The sequence below is a fragment of the Cherax quadricarinatus genome, chromosome 88 (assembly GCF_038502225.1).
Source record: "Cherax quadricarinatus isolate ZL_2023a chromosome 88, ASM3850222v1, whole genome shotgun sequence".
In the NCBI taxonomy this organism is placed as follows: domain Eukaryota; kingdom Metazoa; phylum Arthropoda; class Malacostraca; order Decapoda; family Parastacidae; genus Cherax; species Cherax quadricarinatus.
In genome coordinates, this window is record NC_091379.1 from 10,607,494 (window position 1) to 10,623,819 (window position 16,326).

A 16,326-nucleotide genomic window follows, 5' to 3' on the forward strand; every position below is an offset into this window, starting at 1 on the left:
TAACCCAAGATCTAACAACTAACCCAAGATCTAACTAACCCAAAGTCTAACAACTAACCCAAAGTTTAACAACTAACCCAAAGTCTAACAACTAACCCAAGGTCTAACAACTAACCCAAGATCTAACAACTAACCCAAAGTCTAACAATTAACCCAAAGTCTAACAACTAACCCAAAGTCTAACAACTAACCCAAGGTCTAACAACTAACCCAAGATCTAACAACTAACCCAAAGTCTAGCAATTAACCCAAAGTCTAGCAACTAACCCAAAGTCTAACAACTAACCCAAAGTCTAAAAACTAACCCAAAGTCTAACAATTAACCCAAAGTCTAACAGCTAACCCAAAGTCTAACAACTTCCTTCATCTTTGAGACGCTGGTGACCAGCAGTGAATAAAACAAACCGGTGACTGCGTACCAAATATCACAGCAACAACTTTCCAGGTTGAACACAGCTCCACTTGGAGCGAAACATCGCTCCAGTGAGTCTTACTAGGGTCTGCAGCGGTGTCTTCAGCGTCGCCTGCAGCAGTAATCACCTCCGTCAGGAGGGTCGAACTGCATGCAGCAATTTCACGCGCCAGTTTACACTGATATAAAATCCACTATTAAATCTGTAACAAGAGTGAGTAATCAGTCCAGGTTTATCTTGGTTGCTGCATTGGTTGTAACTTGGTTGCTGCAGTGGATGCATCTTGGTTGCTGCAGTGGTTGTATCTTGGTTGCTACAGTGGAGGAGGCCTGGTCACAGACCGGGCCGCGGGGGCGTTGACCCCCGGAACTCTCTCCAGGTAAACTCCAGGTGGTTGTAACTTGGTTGCTGCAGTGGTTGTAACTTGACTGCTGCAGTGGTTGTGACTTGGTTTCTGCAGTGGTTGTATTTTGGTTGCTACAGTGGTTGTAACTTGGTTGCTGCCGTGGTTGTAACTTGGTTGCTGCAGTGGTTGCATCTTGGTTGCTGCAGTGGTTGTATCTTGGTTGCTGCAGTGGTTGTATCTTGGTTACTGCAGTGGTTGCATCTTGGTTGCTGCAGTGGTTGTATCTTGGTTGCTGCAGTGGTTGCATCTTGGTTGCTGCAGTGGTTGCATCTTGGTTGCTGCAGTGGTTGTATCTTGGTTACTGCAGTGGTTGCATCTTGGTTGCTGCAGTGGTTGTAACTCGGTTGCTGCAGTGGTTGTATCTTGGTTGCTGCAGTGGATGCATCTTGGTTGCTGCAGTGGTTACATCTTGGTTGCTGCAGTGGTTGTACCTTGATTGCTGCATTGGTTGTATCTTGGTTGCTGCAGTGGATACATCTTGGTTGCTGCAGTGGTTGCATCTTGTTTGCTGCAGTGGTTGTATCTTGGTTGCTGCAGAGGATACACCTTGGTTGCTGCAGTGGTTGTAACTTGGTTGCTGCAGTGGATACATCTTGGTTACTGCAGTGGTTGTATCTTGGTTTGCTGCAGTGGTTGTATCTTGGTTGCTGCAGTGGTTGTATCTTGGTTGCTGCAGTGGTTGTATCTTGGTTGCTGCAGTGGTTGTATCTTGGTTGCTGCAGTGGTTGTATCTTGGTTGCTGCAGTGGATACACCTTGGTTGCTGCAGTGGCTGTATCTTGGTTGCTACAGTGGCTGCATCTTGGTTGCTGCAGTGGTTGTAACTTGGTTGCTGCAGTGGATACATCTTGGTTGCTGCAGTGGTTGTATCTTGGTTGCTGCAGTGGTTGTATCTTGGTTGCTGCAGTGGTTGTATCTTGGTTGCTGCAGTGGTTGTATCTTGGTTGCTGCAGTGGCTGCATTCAGCTGCTGCAACTGTGCAACGAGCACCTCTCTACAATATTATTTAAGGTGTGAGAAGAAGCCATGTGAAGAGCTCTCTCCTCAGCATAGTTTACAGAATAGCAGCACCAAGCTTTTATTGCCAGAATCAACTGGTGGTATTCTTAAGGGGAATGGGGTAGTATATCTTAGTGCTAGTAGCATCATTGAGGGGTTGTAGTATACCTTAAATAGTGCTAGTAGCATCCCCGAGGGGTTGTAGTATACCTTAGATACTGCTAGTAGCATCCCTGAGGGGTGGTAGTATACATTGGATAGCGCTAGTACCATCCTTGAGGGGTGGTATACCTTAGATAGTGCTAGTACCATCCTTGAGGGGTGGTAGTATACCTTAGATAGTACTAGTACCATCCTTGTGGGGTGGTAGTATACTTTAGTGCTAGTACCGTCCTTGAGGGGTGGTAGTATACCTTAGATAGTGCTAGTGTCTTCCTTGAGGGTGGTAGTATACCTTAGATGATGCTAGTACCATCCTTGGGAGCAGCAGTGGTGTATCTTAGAGTGTAAAGAGTATAGGAAACGCAGATGAAAAAGGTTATAAGGAAATAAATATGGAATACTTCCTGAAGCCATTTGAATATTTCACTTCTCTTACCATACCAGCTTTTATAAATGCACAAACATATATTATATTATAATGCAAACAAAGTTGAGAGGATACATTCCTGGTACAGAGTTGTTGCAATATGCAATGCACAAGGGTTGTGGGATACAAGAGGCTCTCATCATGTCGAGGGATGCCTAGAAAGGTCTAGAGCTGTTGAAGACTGAGTATCCCTTGTATAAGGTATACATGTGAACATTGTATATGAAGAACTTTCTCAAGTTATAGAACTTTTATTAAGTTATCACATTGATGACTCGATTAAACTCGATGCAGAGTGAAACACAGACTCAGTAAAAGCTTATTCTTCAACGCGTGTCTGTCTCCATACAGCCAAGATACCAGTGACCCCCGAGCATCAGGACAATGCACTGGCCAGCCAGCCTTTGAGATTAAACTCTGAGCAGGATGAACTGCATGCAAATCTCCCACCTCCATCCACATGTCCAACAGCATCACCTCTTTAATCCTTTGGATCAGAACATCCCGTCGTGTTTCCGCGTATGACGGCAGTTATGTGGAATTTCTGTCTCACTTGCCCTCTTTCTGCCTCGCCTCCTCCCTTCCCTATTCTTCCTTTGCGGCTGCTTCCCTCTGTGTGTTTCCTGCGGAATTTACCCCTTTTCTCCCCTTGTCTCTTTTCCCCCAGGCAAGGGCAGGCTATTATCAAGAGAGCAACAATGTTTTGGTGAAGAAAACGCCGATGCAATAGCAGGCTATTATCAAGAGAGCAACAATGTTTTGGTGAAGAAAACGCCGATGCAATAGCAGGCTATTATCAAGAGAGCAACAATGTTTTGGTGAAGAGAAAACCGATGTAAACACCGTTTCTTCCCTGAGGAAACGTCATATATGATTCAAAGGTTTGTTGTGCATAGAGGATCTTTCGCAACTGTTCTGGAGGAAATTATAACCTTTAACATCTCCATTGGTGAACATCAAATGCTTTATAGTTGAAAAAAATCAGTAACCCTTTATCGTAGCTTACAGAACCGTATGTGTTGGCGATAATGAGGAATTTTCTCTATTGGAGGAGTTAAATGTGACGTGTATGTTGGAGGCGAATTATGACACTTTTCGAGAGATAACTGTGACACTGGTGTCAGAATCAAGTTTTGTCATGTTTAGTGATGAAATGTAACTGGATATGTCAGCTGTGATATGTGTGACCTGTGTGTGATGTGTCATTTGTGTTGATATGTGTGACCTGTGTGTGAGAGAGGATGGAGGAGAATTGTCAACGAGGGAGGATGAGGCATTGTTGTATCTGTTTTGGAGTTTAATTTTGCAACCTGTTGTAAGGGATCTAAGAGCTTTGAGGCCGGTAGTGGGGCGAGATGAATGATGCTGCGGTGGTGATGACTGATGCTGCGATGGAGATGACTGCTGGTGTGATAGAGGTGACTGCTGTTGTGGTGGAAGTGACTGCTAGTATGATGGAAGTGACTGCTGGTATGTTGGAGGTGACTGCTGGTATGTTGGAGGTGACTGCTGGTATGGTAGAAGTGACTGCTGGTATGGTGGAAGTGACTGCTGGTATGGTGGAAGTGACTGCTGGTATGGTAGAAGTGACTGCTGGTATAGTGGAAGTGACTGCTGGTATGGTAGAAGTGACTGCTGGTATGGTGGAAGTGACTGCTGGTATGGTGGAAGTGACTGCTGGTATGGTGGAAGTGACTGCTGGTATGGTAGAAGTGACTGCTGGTATAGTGGAAGTGACTGCTGGTACGGTAGAAGTGACTGCTGGTATGGTGGAGATGACTGCTGGTATGGTAGAAGTGACTGCTGGTAAGGTAGAAGTGACTGCTGGTATGGTAGAAGTGACTGCTGGTATGGTAGAAGTGACTGCTGGTATGGTGGAAGTGACTGCTGGTATGGTGGAAGTGACTGCTGGTATGGTAGAAGTGACTGCTGATATAGTGGAAGTGACTGCTGGTATGGTAGAAGTGACTGCTGGTATGGTGGAGGTGACTGCTGGTATGGTAGAAGTGACTGCTGGTATGGTGGAAGTGACTGCTGGTATGGTGGAGGTGACTGCTGGTATGGTAGAAGTGACTGCTGGTATGGTGGAAGTGACTGCTGGTATGGTGGAAGTGACTGCTGGTATGATGGAGGTGACTGCTGGTATGGTAGAAGTGACTGCTGGTATGGTGGAGGTGACTGCTGGTATGGTAGAAGTGACTGCTGGTCACCTCCGTGTGGGAGATGACTATACTACCCATGAATTTTTGATAAATGATGCTCTCACCTATGGAGAAAATAAGATACAAATGAGCAAATAATATAAAGTTTCTGCACCTTTGGAGTAGCTAATAACTAAGTGATATCAAGTGGAGACGATATCAAGAACCATGTGATACTAAGCCTTCCGATCCTAAAGAGAGGATCATCATTATCTCCAGAAGAAAAATTAGATTAAGAAGATGGAATAAGGCAGAATTAAGACAGTGAAGTCTATAACATATTCTTATAGAACCAGGGCCACTATAATCTAACTAAATCGTCTATGGTCTAGTGGTTTAGAAATTTCAAACACCATTATCTAAGTTATTATAATTCAAGAATTTAGAGAGGGCAGTGTTTGTTATGATTAATGTCAGACTGACACTCACTCCCCGGCACAGGCAAATAAATTATCATTCCTTTTTTTTAGTGTGTCGTGCGAGAGTAATCCAAACTTGTGAGATATGATGACACAAACGGGAGTGCAACAGGATGAACTAAACGGAAAGGCAACGGGAATACAGTCAAGCCGAAGGGAACGCATCACCACTACTGCAAAGACATTACCCTTTTGATTACTAGGTCTATGCAAAAACATAGACCTGGAAAGTGCTCGAGGTCCTGGTCCCAAATCTGCACACTGCCATAACAACATACAGGAGTGAGAGAGATATGGGAGGAAGTGAAAAATAAACCCAGTGAGGAGCAGGGGTGCCCTGGGGACAATAAGGGAACACTGCATCAACATCCGGGGTCCCAGACTATTCAACATCTTACCAGAAGATATCAGAAACACGGCTGGGACAAGTGTAGAAGCCTTCAAGAGGAAACTGGACAAGTATCTTCACCAGGCGCCAGATCAACCAGGCTGTGATGGATATGTGGGGCAGCGGGCCTCCATCAGCAACAGCCTGGTTGACCAAGCAAGCACCAGACGAACCTGGCCCATGGCCGGGCTCAGAGAGTAGAGAAACTCTCGAAACTCTTCAAAGGTATATCAAAGGTAAGGTACCTTCACAATATACTTCCCTACCCTTCACAAAACATCACACGCATTTTTTTTGTGTTTTAATTAGATCAAAGTGATAAAGAGAATAAGAGTGATTTTTTTAGGTATAAACGGTATGTTATGCCGACAAACTGTGGATAAAAAGACACGTGTGTACAATTCAGGACATTAAAAGAAAACGTTTCGCCATTAGTGACTATTATCAGAGAAATGATGAAGCCAACAGAGGTCTGAACTATACACACTTGTCCTCCACACAGCTGATTTAGGATAATTCTTGGTTGTTAAGGTAGAAGAAATGGGTGAGAAAGAAATGTGTTTTAATAAAACCCATTTGCGTTCCAGAGACGAATTAGAAAACGTAAAATTGTTGACATTACCCTTAGTTAACAGTGGAATTCTTCGTCATTCCCAAACGACTAGAGAGAGGAAATTCCTTTGCAAGGGGAGTTAGGAGTTGCGAGGCAGTGTAGTTCCAGACTTGGGGGAGGCAGGTTCCCTATCGCTCGTCAGCAGAAACAACGTAATAATGTTGGTAAAATTACCGACAATATGTTAGGTAAAAGGGCACAATTGCAACTAATGTGGCATTTTACTGTGGCAACGTTTCTGTGTCCCTGAATTGTTTGTAAAGGCTTGACGAAGCCATACCAAGGGCGGGGATTGAACTCTCGATTAGAGAGTCATAGAACTCTATCCACACCCGTGGTATGGTTTGTTTACAGTCGTGTCATTACGATTTCGCGAGTCGTGAGAAGCTACTTGAGAGCAAGACGTTGTCACAATCAGATATCGTATTGTTGATAATTCTACCAGTATTATTGCATTATTTCAACTGACGAGCTGTGAGGAACCAGCCTCTCCCAAGTTTGTGAGAACAGGAATGACCGGGCACTCAAAAATTCACAAAACGAAAATATAAAAGGCACAATACTGTGACTGGAACAAGTTACCATAAAACTCATAGAAGTCGAAAAAGAATTTAGACTGCGTTGTGGCATGCTATGAGTATGTTACATTTTATTCGGCGTGTCACACACCCATATAGTCATGCCTCCCGACCAGCAAACCAGGCACTCAGGGTTTAACGATCGGGGGCCCCGTCGTTATACCACTACCTTGGTTCAACCAACCAATCACAAGGCAGCCCACCAAAGCTGTGAAGCGATGTGGTACACTAGTTAAACAGTTTTGGCAGACTTACCTTCCCTGCTGGTCGCTACGGTTCTTACCGTGTCTTGTGCTTGCAGTCACCTCATTATACATATTATAAATAGTGTACATAGACTATATGCACTGTAAATACCAGCTTGTTTTTCGTGAAGGAAATACATTTACTCTGCACCCTTTTTCCTCATTCCTAAGTGGTTATTGTGTTACGACAAAGCATGTGTTCATAATATGGGCCAATCAATAACGTACAAGAAACACATACAAATACCCTCATAATTTTAATGCCCGGACGCAAGAGGGCTGTGGCACAGTGACAAGAGTTAGTTTCACGAGCACATTGGAAAAGTTATCCTGTCTTGACGGAACGCCTGTTGGGCTGTCAAAACGTGGCAGCATCACTATGCAAATGTGTTCTAAATCGCTTTACCCGCGTTATCAAATTTGACAGCGTTGGCGTTCATACATTTTCACTGCATTAGTCTTTAACGTTGATTTGAATTTTTCATTAGCATGAATAAAAGAAAAAAAATCTGGAAGCCTCGTTTATGAAAGTCAAATTAAATAGTTTAAATTCTACAACAAACACACTGTTAATTATGTCTTTACATTATCATCGTCATTAGTAATTTCCCAAACACATCAGTCGCTTCCCACCGAGGCTGGGTGACCATGGGGAACACTAAACTCGTAAGGTCAGAGCCTGAGGAATAGGAAGGGTTTAAAAAATGATATATTACTAAATTAGACGTTTCGGTATCGCAATGTTTCGCTTTCAGTCACCTTTTCTCTTTCCACAGCCACACTTCTACAAGTAGATATATTTCTCTCACTCTGCTACCCCAGCCCACTGTGCCTCATCGCGAGCGATTGGAACAGTGCAGAGTGCGGCATAAGTTGATAATGCAGCTAAGTACTTTAAGATTTGAAGACAATTACAAAAGGCATTCACAAATCATATGGAAATTATCAAATATTTTCAATAAAAACTGTAAATTATTACAAACACAGACCAAATATAATTGAAATCTTTCAGAGGGACCAATTTGTTAATAAAATTAGTGTACACCACCCAATAGCCGCGTGTGTCAGGTGTTTACGAAATCACACCAGTGGTGAAAATTTGAAGCCGATCAGATGAGTCATTCTCAAGTTATGTCACGGATTCTAAAGATTCAATTGTTTCTAGTATTTTAGTTCAATCAATTTCAATTTGTCTGGGAGCAAAAAAACTTAATAGTTACTATCCTGGTCTTAAGATGTGCCAGCCATTATATATTGCAGTCCAGAAAATTAGTAGTCCTGAAAATTAGTAGTCCAGAAAATTAGTAGTCCAGAAAATTAGTAGTCCAGAAAATTAGTAGTCCAGAAAATTAGTAGTCCAGAAAATTAGTAGTCCAGAAAATTAGTAGTCCAGAAAATTAGTAGTCCAGAAAATTAGTAGTCCAGAAAATTAGTAGTCCAGAAAATTAGTAGTCCAGAAAATTAGTAGTCCAGAAAATTAGTAGTCCAGAAAATTAGTAGTCCAGAAAATTAGTCCAGAAAATTAGTAGTCCAGAAAATTAGTAGTCCAGAAAATTAGTAGTCCAGAAAATTAGTAGTCCAGAAAATTAGTAGTCCAGAAAATTAGTAGTCCAGAAAATTAGTAGTCCAGAAAATTAGTAGTCCAGAAAATTAGTAGTCCAGAAAATTAGTAGTCCTGAAAATTAGTAGTCCTGAAAAATTAGTAGTCCAGAAAATTAGTAGTCCAGAAAATTAGTAGTCCAGAAAATTAGTAGTCCAGAAAATTAGTAGTCCAGAAAATTAGTAGTCCAGAAAATTAGTAGTCCAGAAAATTAGTAGTCCAGAAAATTAGTAGTCCAGAAAATTAGTAGTCCAGAAAATTAGTAGTCCAGAAAATTAGTAGTCCTGAAAAATTAGTAGTCCAGAAAATTAGTAGTCCAGAAAATTAGTAGTCCAGAAAAATTAGTAGTCCAGAAAAATTAGTAGTCCAGAAAATTAGTAGTCCAGAAAATTAGTAGTCCAGAAAATTAGTAGTCCAGAAAATTAGTAGTCCAGAAAATTAGTAGTCCAGAAAATTAGTAGTCCAGAAAATTAGTAGTCCAGAAAATTAGTAGTCCTGAAAATTAGAAGTCCTGAAAAATTAGTAGTCCAGAAAATTAGTAGTCCAGAAAAATTAGTAGTCCAGAAAAATTAGTAGTCCAGAAAATTAGTAGTCCAGAAAATTAGTAGTCCAGAAAAATTAGTAGTCCAGAAAAATTAGTAGTCGTGAAAAATTAGAAGTCGTGAAAAATTAGTAGTCCTGAAAAATTAGTAGTCCTGAAAAATTAGTAGTCCTGAAAAATTAGTAGCCCAGAAAAATTAGTAGTCCAGAAAAATTAGTAGTCCTGAAAAATTAGTAGTCCAGAAAAATTAGTAGTCCTGAAAAATTAGTAGCCCAGAAAAATTAGTAGTCCTGAAAAATTAGTAGTCCAGAAAAATTAGTAGTCCTGAAAAATTAGTAGTCCTGAACAATTAGTAGTCCAGAAAATTAGTATTCCTGAAAATTAATTTTGAAAATTAGTTAAGATGATTGATCAGGAAGAAAAAATCCACATTATTCCACATATAAAATGATCAAATCTGCTGCTGCTAGTCAGAATTTTGTAACACGTTTTTCGAAAAATTGAAACTCCACCGCTGAGGATTTTGGAAGTTATCTAATTCATTTTAGGGAGACACAAATGACCGGCACATAGGAGAGAGAGACTTACCACGACGTTTCGGTCCAACTTCGACCATTCACAAGTGTAGGTTATTTGTGTATTGTTCCAGTCATGGTATTAGGCCCTTTACTCTTTATTCCAGGAAGATGGGAATGGGTTCGACGACTTTGTTCATAGAGATCTTGAACATGTCAATTGTTCCACGAATTTGTTCCTCGTTATCGTACCCAAGTGTTGAAAATTTGAAGCCGATTGGATGAGCAGTTCTCCAGGTCTGAGCGAATTAAAATCGAAAAGCTGGAAGAAGACAAACGTAAACAAAGGAATAAAAAAAAATTAAGAGATATGAACGTGTGTGATGAATGGTTTGAAAAACCGACAAGTTGAAGATTGAGACACTTATGCAGCATATGGAAATCTTTATTCAGGAAACGTTTCGCCACACAGTGGCTTCATCAGTCCAATACAAAGAGGAAGGCGTAAGGAGAGGAGGAGAATGAGGTAATCAGTCCCTCAACCTGGAGTCGATGTGTTCAGTCCATCAATCTTGTAGAATGTACGTACATTCTAGAAGATTGATGGACTGAACACATCGACTCCAGGTTGAGGGACTGATTACCTCATTCTCTTCCTCTCCTTACGCCTTCCTCTTTGTATTGGACTGATGAAGCCACTGTGTGGCGAAACGTTTCCTGAATAAAGATTTCCATATGCTGCATAAGTGTCTCAATCTTCAGATATGAACGTAAGAATGGAGGAACACAGCAGAAGGCCTACTGGCCCATACAAAGCAGGTCCTTATCAAAACCATCCCTACCCAAAGCTACCCAAAAATTTACCCTCGTACCCAAGGACACCAGTCAAACCCAGTGGTCTTAAAGTGTACCCTCGGGGACGCCTGATCAATGGGCCTAGATTAATCGTGATTGATGTCGTGAAAATAGCTCAGATTCCTTGACTCAAGAGCCCTTCACCAACACCAAAACTCCCTTAAAGGGGATCCTATATCTTGTACGTGTTAAAGATGACGTGTGATTAGGGTAACTTAGAGAGAGGGAGAGAGAGATAGAGAATTTCTCACTTGCTCTCTCCCCAAGCCAGTGAGAGAGAGTTCTCTCATTCCAAGCCAGTGAGAGAGAGTTCTCTCACTCCAAGCCAGTAAGAGAGAGTTCTCTTACTCCAAGCCAGTGAGAGTTCTCTCACTTCAAACCAGTATGAGAGAGTTCTCAGACACCAAGCCAATGAAAGTGTTCTTTCACTCCATGCCAGTGAGAGAGAGTTCTCTCACTCCAAGCTAGTGAGATCCAAACCAGTGAGTGAGAGTTCTCTCACTCTCTCCAAGTCAGTGAGAATATTCTAATTTCTCACACACTGTTAGCAAGCAAATGAGAGAACCTTTATCTCTCTCACTTGTTCTCTCCAAGCAGGTGAGAGGTATTTCATTTCTCTCACTCGCTCCCTCTCCCCTATTTATTCTGGCACTAAGATTCTCTCTCGTGCAGATTCCAACGTTCCCAGGTGCTGCTAAACCACTGCGCTGCCTGACGTGTTGGACGAGTTTGCTTTAATTTGTTTAAATGTAGGTAAATAACATTAGTCTGGGCTTGTGTACCTTCCTGCTGAGTATAATGTATATAGGTTCATGTACCTTCCTGCTGAGTATAATGTATATAGGTTTATGTACCTTCCTGCTGAGTATAATGTATATAGGTTTATGTACCTTCCTGCTGAGTATAATGTACATAGGTTTATGTACCTTCCTGCTGAGTATAATGTATATAGGTTTATGTACCTTCCTGCTGAGTATAATGTACATAGGTTTATGTACCTTCCTGCTGAGTATAATGTATATAGGTTTATGTACCTTCCTGCTGAGTATAATGTATATAGGTTCATGTACCTTCCTGCTGAGTATAATGTATATAGGTTCATGTACCTTCCTGCTGAGTATAATGTATATAGGTTTATGTACCTTCCTGCTGAGTATAAAATGGTTTATGTACCTTTCTGCTGAGTATAATGTATATAGGTTTATGTACCTTCCTGCTGAGTATAATGTATATAGGTTTATGTACCTTCCTGCTGAGTATAATGTATATAGGTTTATGTACCTTCCTGCTGAGTATAATGTATATAGGTTTATGTACCTTCCTACTGAGTATAATGTATATAGGTTTATGTACCTTCCTGCTGAGTATAATGTATATAGGTTTATGTACCTTCCTGCTGAGTATAATGTATATAGGTTTATGTACCTTCCTCCTGCATATAATGCATATAGGTTTATGTACCTTTCTCCTGCATATAATGTATATAAGTTTATGTACCTTCCTCCTGTCTATAATTTATATAGGTTTATGTACCTTCCTCCTACCTATAATTTATATAGTTTTATGTACTTTTCTATCTTTAATTTTCCCAACTAATAATTTATATTGGTTTATGTACCTTTCTACTACCTACAATTTATATTGGTTTAAGTACCTTATTGTTCCTTTTCTAACATAACGTAACGTATTGTAACCTAATTCAGTTTAAACTTAACCTAATTTGACCTGAAACAACTTAACTTAAAACATAGAAAATATCATTTATATCTTTACGAGACACGTTCAAAAAATGACTCCGAGAAGAGTAAAAAAAATTACAGTAACAGCCTGGTTGATCAGGTATTAATCCACAGCGAGGTCTACTTATGGACCGGGCCGCAGGGGCGTTGACTACCTGGAACATTCCTCCAGGTATCCTCCTCCAGTAAAAGGTTAGATTGCACTACTGTGCCATCAATCTCTTTCAATCGTCCACTTTCTTCTCTATCCATCCCTTGCTCTATTCTCCATTCGTCCTATTCACAGCCCTCTATTCATCCTCGTCTCTGACCCTCACTGGCTTCATCCATCCGTTGCCTCGTCTCTCCAGCTGTAGGTCAGTAGCCAACCTTTCAATACTGTTCCTCCAGCCTCCAACCTGCTTTATGAGAAATGGCAGCGTGGCCCCCTTTCCTCCCCTGAGCGTTCATTTATCAAGCTGGTATATTGTGCAGTAGGAGACTCTCGTGTGTGTGTGTGTGTGTGTGTGTGTGTGTGTGTGTGTGTGTGTGTGTGTGTGTGTGTGTGTGTGTGTGTGTGTCTCACAGCAATATTGCTACGAATTGTACTGGTAATTCTACCTCATAGAGTGCTGTGCTTCTCACTCGTCGCCTGGATTTCTTTACGCTCCTATAGCTGGTTAGAATTTTGTAATGCTGTACATGCTAGCTTTCACACACACACACACACACACACACACACACCTCAAAGGCAATGGGGCCAGATAACATCTCCCCATGGGTATTGAGAGAGGGAGCAGAGGCGCTATGTGTACCCCTAACAACAATATTCAATACATCTATCGAAACAGGGAGATTGCCTGTGGCATGGAAGACAGCAAATGTAGTCCCAATCTTTAAAAAAGGAGACAGACATGAAGCATTAAACTACAGACCAGTGTCACTGACATGTATAGTATGCAAAATCATGGAGAAGATTATCAGGAGAAGAGTGGTGGAACACCTAGAAAGAAATGATCTCATCAACAGCAGCCAACATGGTTTCAGGGACGGGAAATCCTGTGTCACAAACCTACTGGAGTTCTATGACATGGTGACAGCAGTAAGACAAGAGAGAGAGGGGTGGGTGGATTGCATATTCTTCGACTGCAAGAAGGCGTTTGACACAGTTCCACACAAGAGATTGGTGCAAAAACTGGAGGACCAAGCAGGGATAACAGGGAAGGCACTACAATGGATCAGGGAATACTTGTCAGGAAGACAGCAGCGAGTCATGGTACGTGGCGAGGTGTCAGAGTGGGCACCTGTGACCAACGGGGTCCCGCAGGGGTCAGTCCTAGGACCAGTGCTGTTTCTGGTATTTGTGAACGACATGACGGAAGGAATAGACTCTGAGGTGTCCCTGTTTGCAGATAACGTGAAGTTGATGAGAAGAATTCACTCGATCGAAGACCAGGCAGAACTACAAAGGGATCTGGACAGGCTGCAGACCTGGTCCAGCAACTGGCTCCTGGAGTTCAACCCCACCAAGTGCAAAGTCATGAAGATTGGGGAAGGGCAAAGAAGACCGCAGACGGAGTACAGTCTAGGGGGCCAGAGACTACAAACCTCACTCAAGGAAAAAGATCTTGGGGTGAGTATAACACCAGGCACATCTCCTGAAGCGCACATCAACCAAATAACTGCTGCAGCATATGGGCGCCTAGCAAACCTCAGAACAGCATTCCGACATCTTAATAAGGAGTCATTCAGGACCCTGTACACCGTGTACGTTAGGCCCATATTGAAGTATGCGGCACCAGTTTGGAACCCACACCTAGCCAAGCACGTAAAGAAACTAGAGAAAGTGCAAAGGTTTGCAACAAGACTAGTCCCAGAGCTAAGAGGTATGTCCTACGAGGAGAGGTTAAGGGAAATCAACCTGACGATACTGGAGGACAGGAGAGATAGGGGGGACATGATAACGACATACAAAATACTGAGAGGAATTGACAAGGTGGACAAAGACAGGATGTTCCAGAGATTGGACACAGTAACAAGGGGACACAGTTGGAAGTTGAAGACACAGATGAATCACAGGGATGTTAGGAAGTATTTCTTCAGCCACAGAGTAGTCAGTAAGTGGAATAGTTTGGGAAGCGATGTAGTGGAGGCAGGATCCATACATAGCTTTAAGCAGAGGTATGATAAAGCTCACGGTTCAGAGAGAGTGACCTAGTAGCGATCAGTGAAGAGGCGGGGCCAGGAGCTCGGACTCGACCCCCGCAACCTCAACTAGGTGAGTACAACTAGGTGAGTACACTGAAGACACAGATGAGTCACAGGGATGTTAGGAAGTATTTCTTCAGTCACAGAGTAGACAGAAAGTGGAATAGTTTGGGAAGCGATGCAGTGTGAAGGCAGAATCCATTCATAGCTTTAAGCAGAGGTATGATAAAGCTCATTGTGCAGGGAGAGTGACTCAGTAGTGGCCAGCGAAGAGGCGGGGCCAGGAGCTAGGAATTGACCCCTGCAACCACAACTAGGTGAGTACACTCGAACACTTACGTAAACTAACTAGAGAATGTGTGTGTGTGTGTGTGTGTGTGTGTGTGTGTGTGTGTGTGTGTGTGTGTGTGTGTGTGTGTGTGTGTGTGTGTGTGTGTGTGACAATTGATTTCCACTTTCCTTATCCACACGAAAAGCGACTCCGTGAAATATAATATATATAACTCTGCATTATTCAGAGAGAAGTAATTTCACTCACTTCAAAATGTAAATTACCAGCAAGACCTGGACTCTGGGATTTTTTTCCTCGTGAATATTCATCGCAACATAAAAGACTACAAGGCAAGTCGAAAGTAGCCGTAGTCTTGCTCATTGTCTCTCCAGTGATGAGTTGTATTGCTGTCTCTCCAGTGATGAGTTGTGTTGCTGTCTCTCCAGTGATGAGTTGTGCTCCTCATTCCCTCTCCAGTTGATGAGCTGTACTTCTCATTGTCTCTCTAGTCTAAATGTTCCTCACTGTCTCTCCAGATGAGTTTTGATGCTCACTGTCCCTCCAGATTTTGATTAGTTGTGCTTCTCACTGTCTCTCCAGTGATGAGTTTTCTTCTCACCGTCTCTCCAGTGATGAGTTTTCTTCTCACCGTCTCTCCAGTGATGAGTTTTCTTCTCACCGTCTCTCCAGTGATGAGTTTTCTTCTCACCGTCTCTCCAGTGATGAGTTGTGCTCATTCTCTGCTGGGTCAATATATATAGGGCAAGGATACTAGCCTGTCAAGGATCAGAAGTCTTTATCACCAGATTATTCTTTGCTTATTGTTATTATTTATGAATAAAAAGGACAGACGTAAGGCTCGAACTGTGGTCCCGAGCCTCCCGTCCATCCTTCTGTTTATTAAATGACAGTAATTTATTACGACTTAATATGATGATACTTATAACCTTGGTTTTTAAAAGGGTGGAGGGGTAAGCCAGTGGAAGACCTCGGTCAGATGACCAAAAGCTAAAGCGACGGGTCATCATATGACTAGGACCCGCGTCAGGAAACACTAGTCCTGTTTCCTGACAAACTTCACCTAACCCTACCTGACCTAACCTCTCAACATCCAGAGACAGATAACAGGGAATCAGAATCCACAACCATTCATATCACTGATACCATAAACAAAACAAAGGGATCTTCCTACTGGTTAAACCTGCTGTTAAACAACTTTTATTATTCTCATTGAGCAGAATACCATCGCCTAGACCAAGGGTACATAATCTTTTTACAATTAAAGATCCTAGTGGACTGCGCAATATGTTCCCATACCCCGTTTACCAGACTGTGGAAATTAGGTACCACTATGATTTCAAAAGATGTCTATATCTCTATTGTAACCACTTTCTTTTAATTGTTCATAGATAATCCAATACCCACATTATTTGGTTCTCCCGTATTTGGTTCCCGTACTCCCGTATTTGGTTCCCCCACTCCCGTATTTGGTTCCCCCACTCCCGTATTTGGCTCCTGTACTCCCATATTTGGTTCCCCCACTCCCGTATTTGGTTCCCGCACTCCCGTATTTGGTTCCCGCACTCCCGTATTTGGTTCCCGCACTCCCGTATTTGGTTCCCGTACTCCCGTATTTGGTTCCCGCACTCCCATATTTGGTTTCCTCACTCCCGTATTTGGCTCCTGTACTCCCATATTTGGTTCCCCCACTCCCGTATTTGGTTCCCGCACTCCCGTATTTGGTTCCCGCACTCCCGTATTTGGTTCC